The sequence below is a fragment of the Pleurodeles waltl genome, chromosome 10 (genome assembly GCF_031143425.1).
Source record: "Pleurodeles waltl isolate 20211129_DDA chromosome 10, aPleWal1.hap1.20221129, whole genome shotgun sequence".
Classification (NCBI taxonomy): domain Eukaryota; kingdom Metazoa; phylum Chordata; class Amphibia; order Caudata; family Salamandridae; genus Pleurodeles; species Pleurodeles waltl.
The window spans coordinates 505275219-505296619 of NC_090449.1; the positions used below are offsets into that span (position 1 = coordinate 505275219).

Here is a 21401-nt window from a genome sequence, read left to right on the forward strand (position 1 = left end):
TAAAGTGTTCTTTTTTCAGTGTGCTTAAGTGAGAGGCCACATATGGATTGATCTCCCCCAGAGGTCGGTGAGCCTTGCAAGCTTTCATGCTGAATTACTCAGAGAGGTTAGTCTCAGGTATAATGACACCTTGGTCCCTACCTCTATATGGCATTTGTGGCAGAGAGTGGCAATGACCTTGCCTGTCTGTTTCTGGCCCAATTGGAGAATGTAAGTTTCTAACTTAATAGTCCATGCTAATTATTCTAGCTTTGTGGTTGCTTGCTTCTTTCTTAGGAGTTTACTCCAAAGGAGTCCCTCTTTTCATAGTTTTTCGAATATCTAGCAGTGACTAGGTCAGTTCTATTCAAATATTTTAACAAAAACATGTACTCTGAGGGATCGGACCAGTAGGTCATTGTCCTTAATGGGATGCCTCTCCCTAAAAGCAGACCACATTTCTATTCTTCAGGAGCCTCTTGGTCTTGTGGATGTTTTAACTTTTGAGCTTTATCCTCGAGGTGTTGTTTGTGATGGAAACTCTCTATTCATATCCAGCTATGGAAGAAGATTTTCCGAAGTTCATTCAGTCGTTGAGGCCAAGAAAGAGGTGGTCAACATGGTGACATTAGAATTTTTACAGACATGAGGATTTTGTGCATGTGACATGATGTCATTCTATTATTTATGGGGAATGTGGTTTGTTGAAAAAGTAATTTTGATTGGCTGCTGTTGATTTCTTGTTAATAAACAGCAAAGAAGAAGAAGCATAATCCGAAGCCTCTGGTCCTGACATAGAATTTGTCTGCGGTTCACATTGGTAAGGGTTTGGTGGTTGTTTTTGGTCTGTAAAGCAGAGTGAATGGGCCTTGTGTGATCTCGAGGAGTTTTGGAATGTGTGGTAATACTAGTACTGAAAATCAAATATAGTTGAAAAAATGGTGTCTTAACTGGGTGAGCGTGGTGTCACCGTCACCCAGCACATGGTGTGTTATGCACAAGATTGGTTTTGAAGATTGTGGTCTGGTTGAGATGCGTAGATTCAGAACTGTGCTAAGCCAACCATCTTGCATTTTACTTGATTGGTCTGCTGACATGGCTCCTGCCCATGCAGAGGCAGTGCAGTTTTTTTTTTTCATGTAGCGCAGATTCGACCCAAAGGTTTTGGCGAGGTTTACATTAGCACCAGTTATGTTAGACAAGGTCACATTCATTCTTAAGGCAAGCGATTTGCCCAGAAACACAGGGAGTTGAGCCGACGCTGTGATCGAACCTTCTTGGGCCAGATGTAGCAAATAAAAAATTTGCGAGTTGCAAAGTGCGAGTCCATGCGACTCGCAATTTGCAACTCGCAAATTGGTATGCAGTACGGTGTCTCAGACACCGACTGCAACTCGCTATGGGGTCGCAATGACCCACCTCATCAATATTCATGAGGTGGGTCGCAAATTGCGGCCCCATAGCGAGTATAGGCACTCCCAAACATGGAGGCCTGCTGTCGTCAGCAGACCTCCATGTTCGTGACTGCTTTCAATAAAGCAGTTTTTTTTTTTTAAGTGTAGCCCGTTTTCCTTAAAGGAAAACGAGCTGCACTTTAAAAAAAAAACGAAACCTTTAGTTTCGTTTTTTTTTTCAGGGCAGGTAGTGGTCCCTTGGACCACTACCTACCCTGAAAAAATATTTTTGGGTCCATTCACAAAGTGGAAGGGGTCCCCTGGGGACCCCTTCCAATTTGCGAGTGGGTTACCATCCACTTGAAGTGGATGGTAACTGCGACACCATTTGCGACTGCATACGCGGTCGCAAATGGTATTGCATACCACTCAGAATCGCAAATAGGAAGGGAACACCCCTTTCTATTTGCGATTCTGAAATGCATATTGCGAGTCGGTCCCGACTCGCAATATGCATTTCTGCATTGCAAAGAGGCATTTGCACCTCGCAAACGGCGATTTTCGCCTTTTGCGAGGCGCAAATCCTTTGCTACATCTGGCCCCTTGTTCCCGAGCGCCACACTCGACGGTTCAGGCCGTAACTGCACATTTTCTTCCCACTGCCCATCTTCTTGCATTTTATTTTCCCACCACTTTTAATTTTACAAAGGACGGGCAGTTCTCACTCCTGTAGTCCCTAATGAGCTGTAACATAGTTATCGGTTTGTGGCAAAAAGGGAGATGCTGCACCAATCCAATGCATTTACGGAGCATGTTCAACTATTGTGATGAAAATTCCATCACCGTTAAAAAAAATTAGCCCAGAATGTGTGAATGAAAATTATGCTGGGGCCCTGCCATGGGAGTATGACTTTAATAGAATTTCAAATTCTTGACGCGTTAGCTAGAACATTTTTTAGTGGCAGAGCATGGTTCAAGCGCACTCCTTCCCATGCAAGGCAGAAAGACAAACTCAATAAATTAAAGTAGTAGTAAGCCCCATAGAGAGGAAAAACAGACTTCACCTATACCTATGTACAAAACATTTGGCAGCATCGGCTGGAGGGCTAGGCTGCCATCCTCTTTTAACTTCCATTGTTCGGTAGTCACACTCTTGATTTTATTCCTATGGGCAGCAGATGAGTTGAATTTAATATTTGTACGCATACTTTGTGGATACGGCTGCATAATGAAATATTTTTCTTTATAGTAAATCGATTGTAGATGGTCATTTTTGATTTGGAGGTGTAGTCTATGATTGACGGGTTGGTAGTAGTAGACCATGATGGCCATCAGGACTAGCTGCTTTTCAATGTCAAATAACGGACAGAGTAAAGTTCTTCAATAAACACTGAAAGAGGACTATAGAAGGTATGTACTTATTGATAATTAACTTTTCATAAACGTGTACTTTGTCGCTATCTGCTGCAGGTATGAAACTCTGACTTATTCTGTTGGTTATAACGCTCCGTCTTCTGCTTTTTTCCTTACCGGACTGTTGACCCATGATTGCCATTCGACAGAGCAACTCTCGCATGGTGGCAAGGGTTTCAAAGCTGCCCCTCTGGACACAATTGCTTTTTCAGATGATTAATTGAGTGATTTATCATTTTGAGAGCTACGTATTTACAAATTACATATTGATTACATATTTAGAAAAGTTAAAGCGATTAAGGTCACACAAATACATATTACACATTTACAGAGTTGAAGTGGATAGTTTGTTATAGAACTTGAGAGTGTCATGTAATAGGGTCACTCCATTAAATGTGAGGTCATATGCATGGTGGAGAACTTGGCAAGTAGTGTTATTGAAAAAAATTTATTTGGAAGAGTTGTGTTGTAAGGTCCATTTTGAAGATCCAGAAAGGGGTGGAGGTTCAAGGTTTTCGAGACAGAGAGCTAGTCGTATTACCTAAGAAAAATTGCGCCATAAGCCTTTCCCTTTTGAAAGTTGGCAGTTAGAGCAGTAGATTTTCAGCATTTCCTGAAAGTCTAGAGCCGCATGTTATCTTGAGTTTGTTTGCTAGGTAGCAAGGGGTGGAAGTGTGAATGGCATTATGGGTTATACAAGAAGTCTTGTATGTGGTCCTAGCTTCAGTAGGAAGCCAGAAAAGAGTTATCAGTATGGGTGTGATATTCCTTCTGTCTGGATGTCTGGGTTGTATCTTTGCATGTTTGTACGATCTCTCCTCGGGCATGGCCGCTCTGAAGCTTGCAGTTGAACATATGCTCAGAGCTTTAGATGCCATCACATTTTTTTTTTAAATAGTTTTATAGCACAAGCTTGGTCGGAGGGTATTGAAGCCCTTTACATAAGCACCTGTTCCATTAACATGAGAACACATTAATTTTGTGTTTATTTTTTATGGCATTAGCGTCATTGGTTCGACCTGGGTCCCACCAACTTCTGTGTGGCAGTGATAGAGGGCAAACAGGCTAAGGTCCTGCAGAATGCCGAGAGGTTGCGTACCATCAGTGGTGGCAATTTCTGCTGACATCAATCGTCTCATTGGCAAGTCAGAGGACAAGCTTATCACAGTCTATGATTCCAGAGGAGGTACATTTGACATATCCATTCTGGAGATTCAAAACGGTGTGTTCGAGGTTGAGTCAACACAGACTGATACGTTTCTGGGCGGTGAAGACTTTGACAAAGCCTTGTTATCGCAAATTGTGAAGGAATTCAAGCGGGGCTCGAGTGCATCTGACAAGGGCATTTTGGCTCTTCAGAGATTTTGGCAGCAGGCGTCAGAGAAAGTAAAATTTGAGCTATCATCATCTGTCTAGCGATGTCCTTGGATCAAAACTCTTGAACATGAAATTCACACGTTCACAGCTTAGAGTTTACAAGTATTGTTGCTGATCCGATCAAAAGAACAATTGCACCTTGTCAAAAAGCAGTGCAAGAATCCCTGGCAGCCATTCAGAGGCGGTTAAAGGAGTCTAGGCGCCGGTGAGCGCTCTAAATTGCATCCCAGCTCCCAACCGGATGCGTTGCAAGAGGGGCCCAGGACAGAATCCCTGGTGGCCATCCAGAGGCAAGGAGAGGAAGCTCAGCGGCAGCAAGCACTCTGAATTACATCCCGGCTCCCCATGGAGCACCTGGGCGAATGCCCGGGTGAAGGCTGGGCCTAGAGCGGGCCTGTCCGCGGCCGGATAAGGCTGGGCTGGGCACCATCTCATGCTGCGGAGTGGAGGCAAATAGACCCCAGTCAAGAGAGGTAGGCCAGAATATATTAGTACCTTGTCAAATTTGACTAAGCCCATACTAATGGGGAAGGAGAAGCCAAACCAGCTCAGCAGTGGAAGGGGCCCACCGACCTCCAAGTGATCAGCCGATCAATTACAAAGATATTGCCCCCCTGCAACATTTACAGCTACCACCTAAAGGTACCCAGTATGTTAGTGTATGCGAAGGGGTTCCTTCATTAGAGGAAAATGTTTATGAGGACTGGCTCGATTTGAAACAGAAGGTGGCTCGATGGTGCAAGAAAAACTGGTTGGCCTGTTGCTCTAGTGGATGACATACTAATGACACTTAGAATCGAGTGGTTAGGTTACTCACTAAAAAATATATTTGAAGGAGGACTGTGTCATTGTCAGTTTTAAACATCCGTGGCTGGTGAGCTCTCTGTTGCAACGTTTTACTTAGCGATTATCGAGGGCAGGGTCTGTGCCCTTTCCTAGGTTATTTTTTACTGGATATCTCTCGAAATATCCAATGGGGCAGTAAGCACCTACCCTAGCTCAGACCGAAATTCGGTTGAACAACCTTCCAACCCTCGAACTGCTTTGCCTCCCTGTCTGGAATATACGATATCGAATGACTGGATTTATCAACACCTCGTGACCATAACCCTTCCATGTTTACCTACCCTCCAGGTACAACTATCGGGTAAAAGGGAATGTCCAACTTAGCTTCTGGCTCAATGGGCAGTGGAAGAGGCAATGGCCTCCATATTATGTCATGAAACATAGCTAACATATGCTCCGAACTGTCAAATGTAGATTGGATGTCGCTGGTAAAAAACTTTGATGTCATTTGGGCAAATGAGAACTTCAATATAGATAGGTTTCAATCCTTTTGCTCACCTGCTATTTCATCCTCATTTGGCAGGTCGAAAGGGGGCCTTGCAGTGTTGATCTCTCTTAAGTGCCACAGTGACAAAGGTGAAATGTTATACCAAACCACTTAGTTCAGTGGTCTTCAAACAGGGGGACAGGCTCCCCTAGGGGGGGCTCAAACGATCACAGTGGCCAAGAGAAGTAATATTCTGATAAAAGGCCTTTGTTTTAAGCTGAAAAAAATGACCAGGAGTAAACCGCTCTGTAATAGGCCATCAACAACATGTTTTGTCATTTAGAACCAAGCTGGTAATAGGCGTCAAAAGGGAAGGGGCTCCAAATATTCTTCATACCCCCCCCACACTCACATTTAATAATCACACTATGGATACTTTTACAAGTTGGTATGCTTAATATCATGTATTTGATTGCATTTTTAAAACAGGAACTGAACTTAACTACAATGTTTAAGTAGGCCTAGGCAAATGTAAACATTAGCAATTTAGTGGAATAATTGTGAAAAATTCTCAGGGGGGCCCCAGTGATATATTTTTACTGTGGGGTGCAGCATTAAAAAGTTTGAAGACGGGGGCGTGGCCAAGGCGTCAAGATGGCGGTCGCACTCTCGTAGTGCTCCGGACCCTTCCGTCATCCGCCTCATGTAGGAATCACCATCTGACTTCATCAACATTGTCGGAGCCCCCTCGAAGCTCCGACGCTCCACCCCGAAAAGATCGGTGGGTTTTCTGGCCCCCCAGCACGACAACAACTGAACTCTAATTACGGCCGCCACCATCCAAAATGGCGGCCCAGAGGTAAAGCTGAAACACTGACCATTGAGAGCGAGGAGGCAGCGGTGGAAGAGAACACCTGAATGCCTGCGCTCCTGGCTGCGTGCCCTTGGGGGAGAGAGAGGGTGTGTCCCGCGGCCGGAGCCGCATCATGACCGAGATCGGCCCCCGGAGACCCTGGGCCTGTGAGCGCGCTGCCCCTGGCTTCCCCTACCCTCTCCCGTATCCCCCCTGCCGCCGGGGACGGAGGGGAAAGAGAGGATTATCTGCCCGGGCTGAGGACGAGGTGGAGATCGAGGGAGGCCCGGAGTAGGACTCGGCGGAGGTGCCCCATCGCAGGACGCCCGGAGCGCCGCTGAGCCGAACGGACACCCGCCGAGCTGGAGATCTCCCCGTGAGGTGAGCCGACGCTGGAGACCGAAGTGCAGGGCGGGGTGCGACTCCCTGGGCCAGGACAAAAAAAACACAGTGAGAGGGGCCGGCCCGGTGCGCCGGGCCCGGCACTCTCGGCCTCTCCTCCACCCGCCGGGCCCACGGGTCTGAAGGGACAAGAGGGGAGAGATTCCTCCGACCCGGGGCTCAAATATTGAAATATTGAGTGACGGCCCGATCTGACGGCAGCCCTGGAGACTCTCCTCGCACACTTAAATACCTCAATACAGAACACGGAGCGCCGGGACCAAGAGGACCAGCGCGCCCCGCTGGGCGTCTGAGACAGAGAAGGGGCCAAACCACCACTATTGGAATCCACTTGCTGGGCGACAAGGGACAGTGGCAGGGACAAAGGCAAGCCATGCATGAACTGGAAGGACTATCCAGAGACTAAAACATAGAGTAATAGCCACAAAGCAAGAGAAATAGACACCCTCTCGATCCCCCCTCCTTCTTTCCCCCCCACTTTTTGCCAATATGAGGACCGGGCATTGGAAGATGCCATACTGTGGATAACAAAGACAGGCCCTCCTCCGCTTCTTCTCCGGAGGGTCTCCCCTCCCCCTGAACTCCCCCGGCCGGACGAGGAAATACCTGGGACCGCCTGGGGAACCCAGCTATAACATTAACAAAAGAAGGATAAACTAAAAATTGAGAGATCTCTGAATCCGTTTGACTCTCAACACGCAAAGTGGCGGGATGGAACTAGATCAGATCTCCAGGGGACCTCCACATGATCCTCAATTAAACTGAGAAGACTCCATCGACATACGCGATCAATCAATCGCTGAAACCCTTGGGTGGCCAAAACTAGAGCCAGGTATCATGGGCAAAGATAAGTCAGCCAAACAAACGGTGGCACAAACTCGTGTAGACCAATTTACCACAGGCGCAACGAGCTCCCGGACAAAAGATCCGACCCCAAATGAAGGCGGCGTGCCTTGGACAACGTCCGGTGACCTGGTGGCAATTCATCAGGTGATCCAGGCTTCTCAAATGGCTGTAGAATCCAAAATAGGTGAGGTAAGAGTGGATGTCGCTTTGGTCCGGCAAGACCTTCGCAATGCAACAGCCCGAATTACAGAAGCTGAATCCAGAATCTCCGTAGCAGAAGATCAAATAACTGCCCTTAAAACCCAAGTGTCAGCTCTGACCAAGCGTGCTACAGAGCTGCACAGGAGGGCAGAAGACGCGGAGAATAGATCCAGATACAGCAACCTCCGCATCGTGGGTCTTCCTGAAGCAACTGCGGAATCAACCCTGGCTGCATACCTTGAGGACTGGTTCAAATCCTGGATGCCAACTGACTGTCTCACACCATGATTCACAACTGAACAAGCTCACAGATCACTCCGTGCGAAACCCCCGCCCGGCTCCCCGACCCCGGCCGGTGATATTCCGCCTCTTTAACTTCAAAGACAGAGACATGGTACTGCAGGAAGCACGCTCCAAAGGAGATCTTCTTTGCAATGGAGCGAAGGTCCTCCTATTACCAGACTACACGTATGAAGTACAACAACAACGTCGTTCATTTATTGAAGTGAAACAAAAACTAAGGTCAATGGACATTCAATACCGTCTCTTATTCCCAGCGAGACGCCGAGTAATCTACGGTAACAAGACTTACTTCTTTGAACAGTCGGCTGCGGCATGGCTGATGGAAGAGATCCCGCTGGGCACTCACAAACCAAGACCACGACCAGTATCCAAAATAATGCTAACTCACCAAGAGGGGCAGCGGCCCGACCGGCGCCAACGCACTCGCTCCCAGAGGCGAAAGGAAAGACGTGGATCCCGTTCGGAGTCCCCCCTGGACACCTGCCGATCGGAGCCACGAAACCCACAATCACTGGAAACCTCTGGACACACTCCCGGAAACCAAAATCCACAAGAGGTGGCCCATCCCCTACCAGAGACATTGGAAGACACAGACTTGTCCCGCAGTGAGATGTTGTGATCCCATAGACAGAGAACTGCTCCGGGAAAGAACTAAACCACTGGCAAGAAAAACGCAATGCCTAATGAAGTTACCTGCCAACCACTATATATTTACTCATGATCCGACAATATGGAGGGGTCCAATACCACAGCTCCACCAGTTGAAAAACCACTTCACTAGTTCTAGAAGTGAGGTGTTATGTGTATGGGCGACAGATGCCTCTGGGGGGAAGTATGGGGAGGGGAGGGAGTTGGGGGGCAAGGGAGTTCAGGTCTAGTTTTAAAGGCCAAAGTTAAGAATTCAATGCCAATATATTGTTTATATTTCTTAATCAATACACAAAGCAAGAGACTTAGAGACACGGTCGACACAACAGGAGCGAGGGCTCAGCAACAAAGAAACCAAGAGGCAAGCTTACCAGAATCTCAGAACTCAGTGGTTCAAAGCTGGGACATCCATTGTAAGAGTCTATTCAAAAACACACACCCCCATGAGTCAGGTGCAGATCATCTCGTGGAATTTCAATGGTCTTCTTGACAAGACCAAACGTACCGCAGTGTTCAACGTACACAGATACCGACCAGAATTCCTCATGTTACAGGAAACACACCTCCTAGGAGACAATTGTCCATTCCTAGCCCGCTGAGGATTCGACAGGTTATACCATGCGGGTTTTACTCGCGGATTGCGGGGGTGGCCATATTACTACACCATAAATTCCCCATGACTCACGTCCAGAAATGGAGAGATAAACAAGGGCGCTATATAGCCATCACTGGCAAGATCGAAGGGGCCACAATCAATATAATTAGTGTCTACGCCCCCCCCTCCTTAACCAATAAAACCCTCCAAGCGCTCACCAAACTACTCGCAAATTTACCCCCTGGGCGTACTGTACTAGGTGGCGACCTTAATGCAACCACAGATCCGGACCTAGACGTAGCCAGTCCACTCTCAACATACAGACACACATTAGCAGTGGAACTTAGTGGATGGCTCTCTCCGACAGGGCTCTGTGATGCCTGGCGAATATGGCCTCCGAGACGGCGGCAGTTCACCCATACTTCGGCAGCCCATGGCTCCCAATCCAGAATAGACCTGGTTCTTCTCCCAAGTACAGATTGCACAACCCTCACGCACATAGATATATTAGCTAGAGGTATGTCTGATCACGCCCACTCCGACTCACTCTGGGCCTGGGCCTGGCCCAATCCCGGCTCCGCCCAATGTGGCGGCTATACGCATGGTATCTCCAAGACAAACACTACAGAGAACAATTACACCAAGCACAAACAGAATACTTTCAACTAAATGAAGGGTCAGTGATCTCAATGGGCACAAAGCGGTACTACGGGGTGTGGCTAGGAATTTGATACGGAACCAAGAACGTATCAAAACTCAACAAATCGCACAACTAGAATCCCAGGTGATGCATCTTGAAAACGAAAACGCAACAAACCCAAGTGAGGGGTTGACACAACAACTCCTAATTAGGGAAGAAATCCGAAATCAATCCTTAGAAGCTGCGAAACACATATGGAGGGCCAGCACGGGGAAACTTTATGGATGGGGGACAAGACTGGAGAAAATGGTATACTGGTTAGTCTCCCACCATCAGGCTTCCAGGATTCTCCCCAAAATTTATGACACAAAAGAGAACCTGGTTACAGAACACTCCGAAATTGCAAATGCCTTTGACAACTACTACCGCACCTTATACCAAAAGTCCACATGCGTAGATCTACATCAGGCCCGTTGTAGGAAGTTGGCTCTGTATGCACTATTTCTAAGTAAGAAATAGCATGCACAGAGTCCAAAGGTTCCCCTTAGAGGTAAGATAGTGACAAAAAGAGATAATTCTAATGCTCTATTTTGTGGTAGTGTGGTCGAGCAGGAGGCTCATCAGAGGGTAGTGTTAAGCATTTGTTGTACACACACAGGCAATAAATGGGGAACACACACTCAAAGACAATTCCAGGCCAATAGGTTATTATATAGAAAAAATATATTTTCTTAGTTTATTTTAAGAACCACAGGTTCAAGATTTACAAACAATACTTTAAATGAAAGGTATTTCACTTAGGAACTTTAGCAACTTTGAATTAGCAAAATAGCATATACAGTTTTCACACAAATGGCAATAAGCTATTTTAAAACTGGACACTGCAATTTTCAACAGTTCTTGGGGGAGGTAAGTGTTTGTTAGTTTTGCAGGTAAGTAAACCACCTACAGGGTTCAAAGTTGGGTCCAAGGTAGCCCACCATTGGGGGTTCAGGGCAACCCCAAAGTTACCACACCAGCAGCTCAGGGCCGGTCAGGTGCAGAGGTCAAACTGGTGCCCAAAACGCATAGGCTTCAATGGAGAAGGGGGTGCCCCGGTTCCAGTCTGCCAGCAGGTAAGTACCCATGTCTTCGGAGGGCAGACCAGGGGGGTTTTTTAGGGCACCGGGGGGACACAAGTCTGCACAAAAAGTACACCCTCAGCGGCCGGGTGCAGTGTGCAAACAGGCGTCAGGTTTGCAATGTAGTTCAATGGGAGACCCAGGGGTCTCTTCAGCGATGCAGTCAGGCAAGGGGGGGGCTCCTCGGGGTAGCCACCACCTGGGCAAGGGAGAGGGCCACCTGGAGGTCGCTCCTGCACTGGAGGTCGGATCCTTCAGGTCCTGGGGGCTGCGGGTGCAGTGTCTTTACCAGGCGTCTGGTTCTTTGAAGCAGGCAGTTGCTGTCAGGGGGAGCCTCTGGATTCCCTCTGCAGGCGTCGCTGTGGGGGGTCAACTCTGGCAACTCACGGGCTCGCAGTCGCCGGGGAGTCCTCCCTGTAGTGTTGTTTCTCCACAAGTCGAGCCGGGGGCGTCGGGTACAGAGTGCAAAGTCTCACGCTTCCGGCGGGAAACGTGTGCTCCTTTAAAGTTGCTTCTTTGTTGCAAAGTTGCAGTCTTTGTGGAACAGGGCCACTGTCCTCGGGAGTTCTTGGTCCTTTTAGATGCAGGGTAGTCCTCTGAGGCTTCAGAGGTCGCTGGACCCTGGGAAACGCGTCGCTGTTGCAGTTTTTCTTGAAGTGGGGAGACAGGTCGGTAGAGCTGGGGCCAAAGCAGTTGGTGTCTCCGTCTTCTCTGCAGGGCTTTCAGGTCAGCAGTCCTTCTTCGTCTTAGGTTGCAGGAATCTATTTTCCTAGGTTCTGGAGGCCCCTAAATACTCAATTTAGGGGTGTGTTTAGGTCTGGGGGGTTAGTAGCCAATGGCTACTAGCCCTGAGGGTGGCTACACACTCTTTGTGCCTCCTCCCTGAGGGGAGGGGGGCACATCCCTAATCCTATTGGGGGAATCCTCCATCTGCAAGATGGAGGATTTCTATAGGACAGAGTCACCTCAGCTCAGGACACCTTAGGGGCTGTCCTGACTGGCCAGTGACTCCTCCTTGTTTTTCTCATTATCTCCTCCGGCCTTGCCGCCAAAAGTGGGGCCGTGGCCGGAGAGGGCGTGCAACTCCACTTGCTGGAGTGCCTTGGGGTGCTGTAAGAAAGGGGGTGAGCCTTTGAGACTCACCGAAAGGTGTTACAGTTCCTGCAGGGGGAGGTGAAAAGCACCTCCACCCAATACAGGCTTTGTTACTAGCCACAGAGTGACAAAGGCACTCTCCCCATGTGGCCAGCAACATGTCTGGTGTGTGACAGGCTGCTAAAACGAGTCAGCCCACACTGGTAGTTGGATATGGTTTCAGGGGGCATGTCTAAGATGTCCTCTGGGGTGTATTTACAATAAAATGTACACTGGCATCAGTGTGCGTTTATTGTGCTGAGAAGTTTGATACCAAACTTCACAGTTTTCAGTGTAGCCATTATGGTGCTGTGGAGTTCGTGTTTGACAGACTCCCAGACCATATACTCTTATGGCTACCCTGCACTTACAATGTCTAAGGTTTTGCTTAGACACTGTAGGGGCATAGTGCTCATGCACTTATGCCCTCACCTATGGTATAGTGCACCCTGCCTTAGGGCTGTAAGACCTGCTAGAGGGGTGACTTATCTATGCCATAGGCAGTGTGAGGTTGGCATGGCACCCTGAGGGGAGTGCCATGTCGACTTGGTCATTTTCTCCCCACCAGCACACACAAGCTGGCAAGCAGTGTGTCTGTGCTGAGTGAGAGGTCTCCAGGTTGGCATAAGACATGCTGCAGCCCTTAGAGACCTTCCCTCGCATCAGGGCCCTTGGTACCAGGGGTACCAGTTACAAGGGACTTACCTGGATGCCAGGGTGTGCCAATTGTGGAAACAAAGGTACAGGTTAGGGAAAGAACACTGGTGCTGGGGCCTGATTAGCAGGCCTCAGCACACTTTCAAATCATAAATTGGCATCAGCAAAGGCAAAAAGTCAGGGGGTAACCATGCCAAGGAGGCATTTCCTTACACCCGTCAACTGCTAGATAAAGTCCCCCTCCCACAGTTGCCCATGATAGAAACACAGATCTTGGAGGAACCCATAGAGGCAGAAGAAATTGGGATGGCGATCTCAGCAATGAACACAGGCAAGACGCCTGGCCCGACAGGTTCCCCTCGGAATACTACAAAATATATAGAAAAAACCTGATCCCACACCTGATGCACCTTTTCACAGAGGCCGAAAAGAATGGACCCTTCCCCCAAGAACTAGATAATGCCACAATTGTAGTGCTCCCCAAAACCCAACCTCCCTCACAACATTGTGTGGATTACGGGCCAATATCACTGATCAATACCGAAATTAAAATCTTTGCCTCCATCCTCGTCGCTCATCTCAAAAGGGTCCTACCGCAATTAATTCACCCAGATAAATGTGGGTTCATGACAACCCGCAGTACACGACACTGTATCCGCCGACTGCATGTGGCTCTAGAGGAGAAACACAGATTGCCCCAAAACCTTGCTCTTTTACTTATCGACTTCGAAAAAGCCTTTGACTCAGTTGAATGGGGCTTTCTCCTCCTGGTGCTCCAAATCGCAGGCTTGGGAATACGATTTTGCCGCCTGATCCAAGTGCTATACAATAACCCTACAGCCCGTGTACAGGTCAACGGGACATTGTCCTCCACATTTGAGATTCATAGAGGCACACAGCAGGGATGCCCCCTATCCCATCTCTTATTCACTCTAGCCATTGAGCCCTTGGCTCAGATGATCAGGACAGATCCAATATACCGAGGATGGAAATGGGGTTCATCCCGAGAAGACATGATAGCACTATATGCAGACGATGTCCTGCTATATATGGAGGAACCTAATATAACTGGTCAAAGAAGTCTGTGCCTCTTACAGCAATATGAACAAATATCAGGACTCAAGATGAACTCCACCAAATCAATCCTGATCCCACAAGCGAACTCGCAGGACTGCTTTGACTGGCAAAATACCATACCCCTCTGCAGGTTTAGTTTTGAATATTTGGGCATCTGTTTATCCCTTCTTCCTGAAATGACCTGGGCCAAAAATCTGTCTCCTTTACTAAATCGAATCAAACCAGATTTGCAAAGATGGCAAACCCTACCACTAAATGTGATGGGCCGAGTGGCCTTATATAAAATGATGATCCTACCAAGGCTCTTATATATCTTTCAGAATTTCCCCCTCCCCATTCCTCGCTCCTGGTTCAAAAACCTTGAGGGTATTACAGGACGATTTCTCTGGCGGGGCGCTAGGCACAGAGTAGCGACACAACACTGCCGGAAAGGGGTATATGACGGGGGCCTGGGCGCCTCAGACCCCTATTTATATTACTTAGCCACCCAGCTAATTGTGATCCATCACTGGTTCACTGGAGGATGGGATGACCCGGCCTATCGAACTGAATTGGTAATCCTGGGTTTCCCAAATATCCTTGACTTACTATACGGATCACCACTTCCTCGTGACATGGAAGAGATAACCAGGGTGATATTCTTGGCATGGCGCGTCGCACTGCGATACACTCACTGGAATGCCGTTGTCACCCTCCAGACCCCGTTATGGAGAGCGAAATGGCTAAACGCCTCGGCTGCAATGGAAGGTTTTGCAGACTGGGATTTAATAGGCATCTCCCTTGTGGGTGACATGGAAGGGAGGAACCATGAAAACATTTCAGGACCTGCAGACAGAATTTCAACTAAATCAGACGCAATTCTTTAGATACCTCCAGCTAAGACATGCCGTGAGGACCCATCTGCCCACAACAGGCCCCATGCCGGAATTCAACCCACTTGAAGCCAAATTGCTTATGGGAAACCTAGCGGGGAAAGGCATTTCTCAAATTTACAAAACACTAATTAATCATACCCCCGACAACTTAAATTTAATAAAGACTAAATGGGAGTCTTGGGTCGGTGCTATGGATGAAACGGAATGGAGAGAGGCCTTAATGGCACCGAGGATATTGGCGGTGTCGGCTAGGCTCCGTGTGATACAAGTCTACTATCTATACGGAGCATATCTGGCGCCATCCAGACTATACAGAATGGGAACCCGCTCCACTGCTAAATGTCCAAGATGCTCAAGTGACCCAGCAGATTTCTTCCACATGGTATGGTCCTGCCAAACAATACAGAAATATTGGGATGGGGTGGCCTGGGAACTGGAAATGGTCCCGGGACAAGCATTAAAAAAATCTGCAAAGTTAATCCTAATGGGAGTAATGGAAGAAATGGGAGGAACACGTGCTAAGCACGCTCTAGCGGCCACAGCGCTGTTGGTTGCCAAAAGAGACATTGCCGCCACCTGGAACTCCCCAGAAGGCCCATCACTCCAGAAATGGAGGAAAGGGGTAGACTGTTGTGCAAACCAGGAGAGATTGGTATTTGAGTCTAGGGGGTGCCCACACAAATTTGAGAAGATATGGGGACGATGGCTTGAACAACTGACATAATCCAGGAAGACCATACAGCTAATACTGTAATAATGATATATAAATTGTTACTAGTACTACTGCCAATCTCACTACTAACATTATTGTCGACTGTAAATATGGATACTGAGATGACAATGAAACTTCATCGGATACATGTGTCTTTTGCTTTGAACCCTTTTTCCCATTTCCCCTTTCCTTTTGAAAATAATAAAAATGTGTTAATCAAAAAAAAAGTTTGAAGGCAACTGACTTAGTTTCCAGTTTTACGCTTGTCTTTACCGTGTTTCTTTGACCTAATAATAGTCAGCCTGCCAATGTAATGGAAGATCTAGAAGATTTTCTTTTAGTATCTCACCAATAAAGCACAGGACATATGCCTACGATCTGAGCCGGAGATTTTAATATTAAAAGGTAGAACATAGTGGTAAACCTGTCTATGGTGTCACAGATTGGCAAGAGGAGGACTTCACATTTTATCCGTAACCAATACGAGGAGGCACTGAATCAACTAATAACTAAAACAATTTGCTATTGCCTTCTGATTTTTTCAAGAGGGAAATCCTTACCTCCTACAAATATAGGTAATGGGAGGGGCAGTACAATCGATTTTATATTACTTTCTCCTGATTTTGCAACGGTTATCTCAGCTCTCAGGTCCTACCGTCCCGTGTTAGAGATCATAATCCCTTGATAATTAGTGTTGATTACTTCACACATAGGACTAAAGAGACAGTTGTATTAAATTTCACTTACTGTACTAACAAAGGTTTACAAACTAAATGGAACAAAGTTGATCCAACCGTTTTGTTTTTATCAAACTCATAAATGGTAACAAATAAAAGTTTGATAGCTGGCTGTCAGAAGCTGCTGCCCTAAGGGAAGTATCGAGTAATTTTGAGGGGATCTGCCATTCGGTCTCCAGCATGCTGACATCTACCAAATCCCATAAGGATAACCCTGTCAACAGATGGTTCAATTCCACTTGCTTAGCTGCCCATAGATACCTTAGATTCTTAACCAAAGCTTCACCCAGAAAAATAGAAGGCATTAGAATGGCCAGATACTCATAGAAGATGGTCTTGGAGCATCAAAGAGAGGAAATAAAAAGGGTGGTCTGGGAAGACATGGGATGTAGCAATGCAATTTAGAGATCATAAGGCTTTTTGGAAAGTTGTCAGATGGCCGTGCTTTACTGAACACAATAAACCAAAGATACAATGATATAACCCTGCTGAACAGTGGGTAGACAACTGTTTGAAGGTATTTGATTCATAGAATGTTTCCTTATCCTAGATAGATTCTTCTGAATCGCTAACTTGCAATCTTGAGGGCGCCATTAGTCTGAGCAACCCAACTGATATCCAAGACGTGCTTAAAACCATTGCAAGAAGCCTGGTAGGCAAAGCTCCAGATGGTGTCCCCACTGATGTTTTCATGCAGAACCTCCCTTTCTGGGCACCTTCAATTACTTATGTGCTTCGGGCTGCAATGATATGCCAAGAACTTGGAGGGAATCCTTAATTGTCCCAAATCATTAAAAAGGGAGATGGGAATCAATTGGCCTGTTCTCACCTCATATCCCTACTGGATTCTACCTCCAAATTGCTGGGAAGGGTTATTCTTCAGAAACCCGAGGGTTGGGCAGAACATAACCACTTTTTGCTGAAGTCCAATACAAATTCTGCCCTGGTATAGAAGCAGTAGAACAAGCCCTAAACCTATCCCTACTAATTGGGAAATACGTCAAAGCCAGGAGAGGTTCTTTCCATATGCCTTTTATGGACCTCTCCTGTGCCTTTGACATGGTGAATAGGGTGAAGCTCTAGGATCTGATGAGCAAAATGGGCATTGATAATTCTCTAATGGTCCTACTCAAACACTTGAATTGGGGTACGGTTGTGAAAGTCCACTATGGTCAAGATGGAGAATGCACCTTTCTCAGGTCTGATCGAGGTTTTACACAGGGATATATTTAAACCCCTTTTCTATTTTTATTTTATATCAACGACCTAGAAAGTGAGCTAAAAGCTAATTTAAGGAGGTAAGGACCTGCCAAGGCAGGGAATCATCCCATTTCTGTTCTTTTGTACATGGAAGATACTGTTCTCATTGCCTGTATGGCAAACACCCTGCAAATTTTACTGGATTCTTTTAGTAGTTTTATGAATAGCCTTAATTTAAAAGTGAACCAGCAGAAATCTTATGTGATGATCAGTGGCCCTAAATACAAAATCCCAAAACTATCTTATAGATGGGACCACAGTTGCCAAGTTTAAAAATGTAATTTATCTCAGTATTACATTTGACTCTAACCTAAAGTGGGAGAACCTTTTAAATCAAGGAGATCAGAATTTTTCAGTGGCCTCCGAAGCAATAGTTAAGTGCACAGAAAAACTGTGCCACAAATGATTCAGATTTATAAGAGCAAATGCCTTTCCGTTGGTTCGTATGGAACGAGAGTATGGGGCTACATCAATACATGGAAGTTGAAAACTCTAGAAAATACTTTTTTTTGTGGGCTGCTATCAATTCCTGAGAGCACTCAGAACTAGGTCTACCCTATATAGAAGACTATGTTAGACTTGCACCCCTATTTCTTTGGTTAAAGATCTGGCGCACCCCGAAGCAAAAGTCTCACATTTGAAGAGTGTATTACTTTGGAACATATGGATAAGATCCCCTGGTTATCCTATGTCAAACATGCATTTATTGATTTGGAGATCCCGGATCTTTTCTGTTCTCCTGAAACAATTGATAACAACTCCAAGCTCCATGTTAAAAATTTGGTCTACAGGCACAGAGGTGAACTTAGGGTGACTTGTGTACAAGGAATGGATACTGTTAATAGATATTCAATGATTTTGACTACAACAGGGTTAGAGACATATTTAGGCTGGATATACAATACTGAATATCGATTTTACCTCACTGGTTTTAGACTGTGCACTGTGCATCTTTTAGCAGCTTTTCCCCCAACAAGGATCTTGGTTTCCTTTATTGCCATGCTGTCCAAGCAACAATATGTTGCATCATTCCACTGTACATTTTATGTTATTTTGTAAGCTTTACAGCCTACCCAGGTTAGAGTATCAGTGCCCAATTTTGTGTGCTGAAACCTTAGGCCCTGTTAGTTATGATTGCAATTTTCATAGTGCCTTAAGATGCATTCCACCTGCTGCGCTGGTAATTTCATCTGCTGGGCATTAAGATTAAGAAATAAGTATGCCTCATAGGGTTAACTATTGTATTATTACTAACGTTACCCTTTAATAAATATACTAGATAAATTAGAACTATGATATTTTTATTCCTTTCTGTTTTAATTTGTTTTATAGAGCAGTTTTTTATATGATGTTCATGCTGTCATAACAGAGTGTTACTGCTGATATGTAAATGAATTATCTCGATTATTACTGCATGTTCTTTAAATTGATGAAGTGTGCTTTCATGGCAAAGGTCTACTAAAGGTTTTTGACTGACTGACAATGCAAGGTCTCCAACAGTGATAATGGTGAGGTCCTCCTCGTTGGTGGTGACCTTAATCTCCAAGGTTCAGCTTACTGTGCAAGACATCTTTGACTAGGCCCCTAGTAAAGCAGTCAATCGTGATGAGGCAGTTTCTGTTGGTTCTGCCATAAAAGGTGGTGTTTTGGCCAGTGATGTCACTGATGTTCTCCTTCTGGACATCACTCACCTGTCACTTGGAGTTGAAACACTCGGATTTGTCTTTACCAAACTTATTAACCGCAACACCACTATTCCAACAAAAAGAGCTAGATCTTTTCAGCAGCTGATGGAGAGACAGAGTTGAGAATAAGGTGTGCCAGGGTTGAGCTCGAGATGGCTAGTGGCAACAAAGTTCTTGGCCAATTTCACTTATTGTAGATTCCCACAGCCCCTTGTGGAATTCCAAAGATACAGTTCAGTTCTGGCATTAAACCCAGTTGAATTGTTCATGTTTGAGCTAAGGACTAAGGTACTGGGAGAGAGAAACAAATTGTTATACCGTTTTTTGGGTGGTCCAGAAAGATGACAATGAGAACAATGTGAAAAATACAGAGACATGTGCAGAAAAAGATCTGCAAAGAAAGGCGAGTGTCTAAGCAGTGAACAATGCTGAAGGAATAATTCATGATACCAAATTCAAGATGGAATAATTTAAAGATCAGCTGCTGACAGATGAATGTAACAAATTAAATGGCTATATTGCTGAAATAAGAGGCCTGTTACACTGTAAAGATTCTGAGACTGGCAAAAACATTCAACAGGCTGCATCTAGCCTTCCTTACATAGAGTTGGAGGACAGAGAAGAATTCTGGTATAGTGCAGGTCCTCTTTAAGTACACGTATCTCAAAAATCTGGTGTGCAGTTCCGTAATGAAGGTTCCAATTGTCCACGTAAAGTGCTTAGACCTACAGAGGTCACCACAGATGTCTTCTTAAAGTACAAGCCCTCACCTACCAAAAAGTGGTATGCTTCATCATTTGGCTGTGTTCCTCATTTGGCAAATGCTGCAAAGTCCAGTGGGCCCCTCAAGGAGGCTCTTTGTCCGTGATCTTTTATCTTGTCTCAAGGTCTAGAGTTACCAGACCTGTGTTCTCCAGCCACTTATGTATGGAGGGAATCTAAGTGAGAGGTAGATAGGGCCCTTACATGATGATTACGATTAACTAAAAGTTCCCTCTTATTATTATTTATTATTATTGTTATTATTATTATTATTATTATTATTATTATTATTATTATTATTGGAGCCTTTGTTAAAGGTTAAAAAACCTGGGAGACTCCTGAGAATATGACCCTCCCTGGATTCCTCAAATTCTGGTCAATATGTTTCATACCTTTACCATCCTAACCAGATCAGTGGCAATTTGTAAGGACCTATGTGTAAAACGAATCTACTTGAAAAAGGAGTCCTATTTGGTGCACAGTTATAATCCCTGGCATCCAAGAGGGAGAGTTCCACAAGTAGCCAATGGAATAAAAAACATAAAAGAAGAGAAGCAGTAGACATGCCCTTAAACTCTCAGAGTTAGTGAATAGTTTGATAATTTGTATTATCAACTTGGAAAGAAGAACCATTCATAACAGCAATATGTGTTTTAACAGCATTTTCAGTAAAACTAGGTTATGCATTATCCAATTATTAATTAACAAAAACCTAAACACACTTCATTTTATTAAATATTATTTGAGTCATTGACTGATCTGTTCAATGATTTGTGATAATCTGCCAGCTGTGTGATGTAGCGGATGCTCAGGCATGACCATTCTGTATTCCATATAAATGTGCATGTATATCGAGATTCTCCAAAACTATAATCTTAACCCCTTCACTGACACACACCCTCCCCCGTGCTAAGCCTTTTGTTGGGTATTTGGGGTAGCTCACTCTTATGCCCTGTAACATTTTTGTCCACATAAACTATGCATGCCAAATTTGTGTTTTCCTTTCAAACTTCATAGGGATTCTAAAGGTACCCAGGGTTTGTGGATTCTCCTGGAGGGGCCAAAGAAATTAACCAAAATACAGCAAAAGTTAGTTTTTTTGAGGGGGAGTGCAAAAAAAGGGCAGCAGAACAAAATTATCTGTTTTTTACTGCAAGTGGCATCAATGAAAGGTTTGCAGTGCTAAAATCACCATTTCCCCAGTTTTCAGGGACAGACAGACTTGATTCAGAAAACCAATTTTGCTAACACAGTTTTAGGAGTTTACTGGGAGATAGCCCATTTTCCTTATTTTTTGTGCTTCCAACCTCCTTCAAGTTTGTGGTGGGAACAGGTGTGAAACCCATGGTGGATCCTGGACAGCTATACATTTCAGAAAACTAGACAAAATTCTGAATTCAGCAAGGGGTCATTTGCATAGATCCTTCAAAGTATTTGTAAAGAAACCAAGTTTTGGG

At 45.5% G+C, this 21401-nt stretch overlaps 1 pseudogene; it reads left to right on the plus strand.

Moving 5' to 3' along the window:
• Nucleotides 1-3866: 3866 nt before the first annotated feature.
• On the plus strand, nucleotides 3867-19834 carry LOC138262436 (stress-70 protein, mitochondrial-like; annotated as a pseudogene).
• The last annotated feature ends 1567 nt before the right edge of the window (nucleotides 19835-21401 follow it).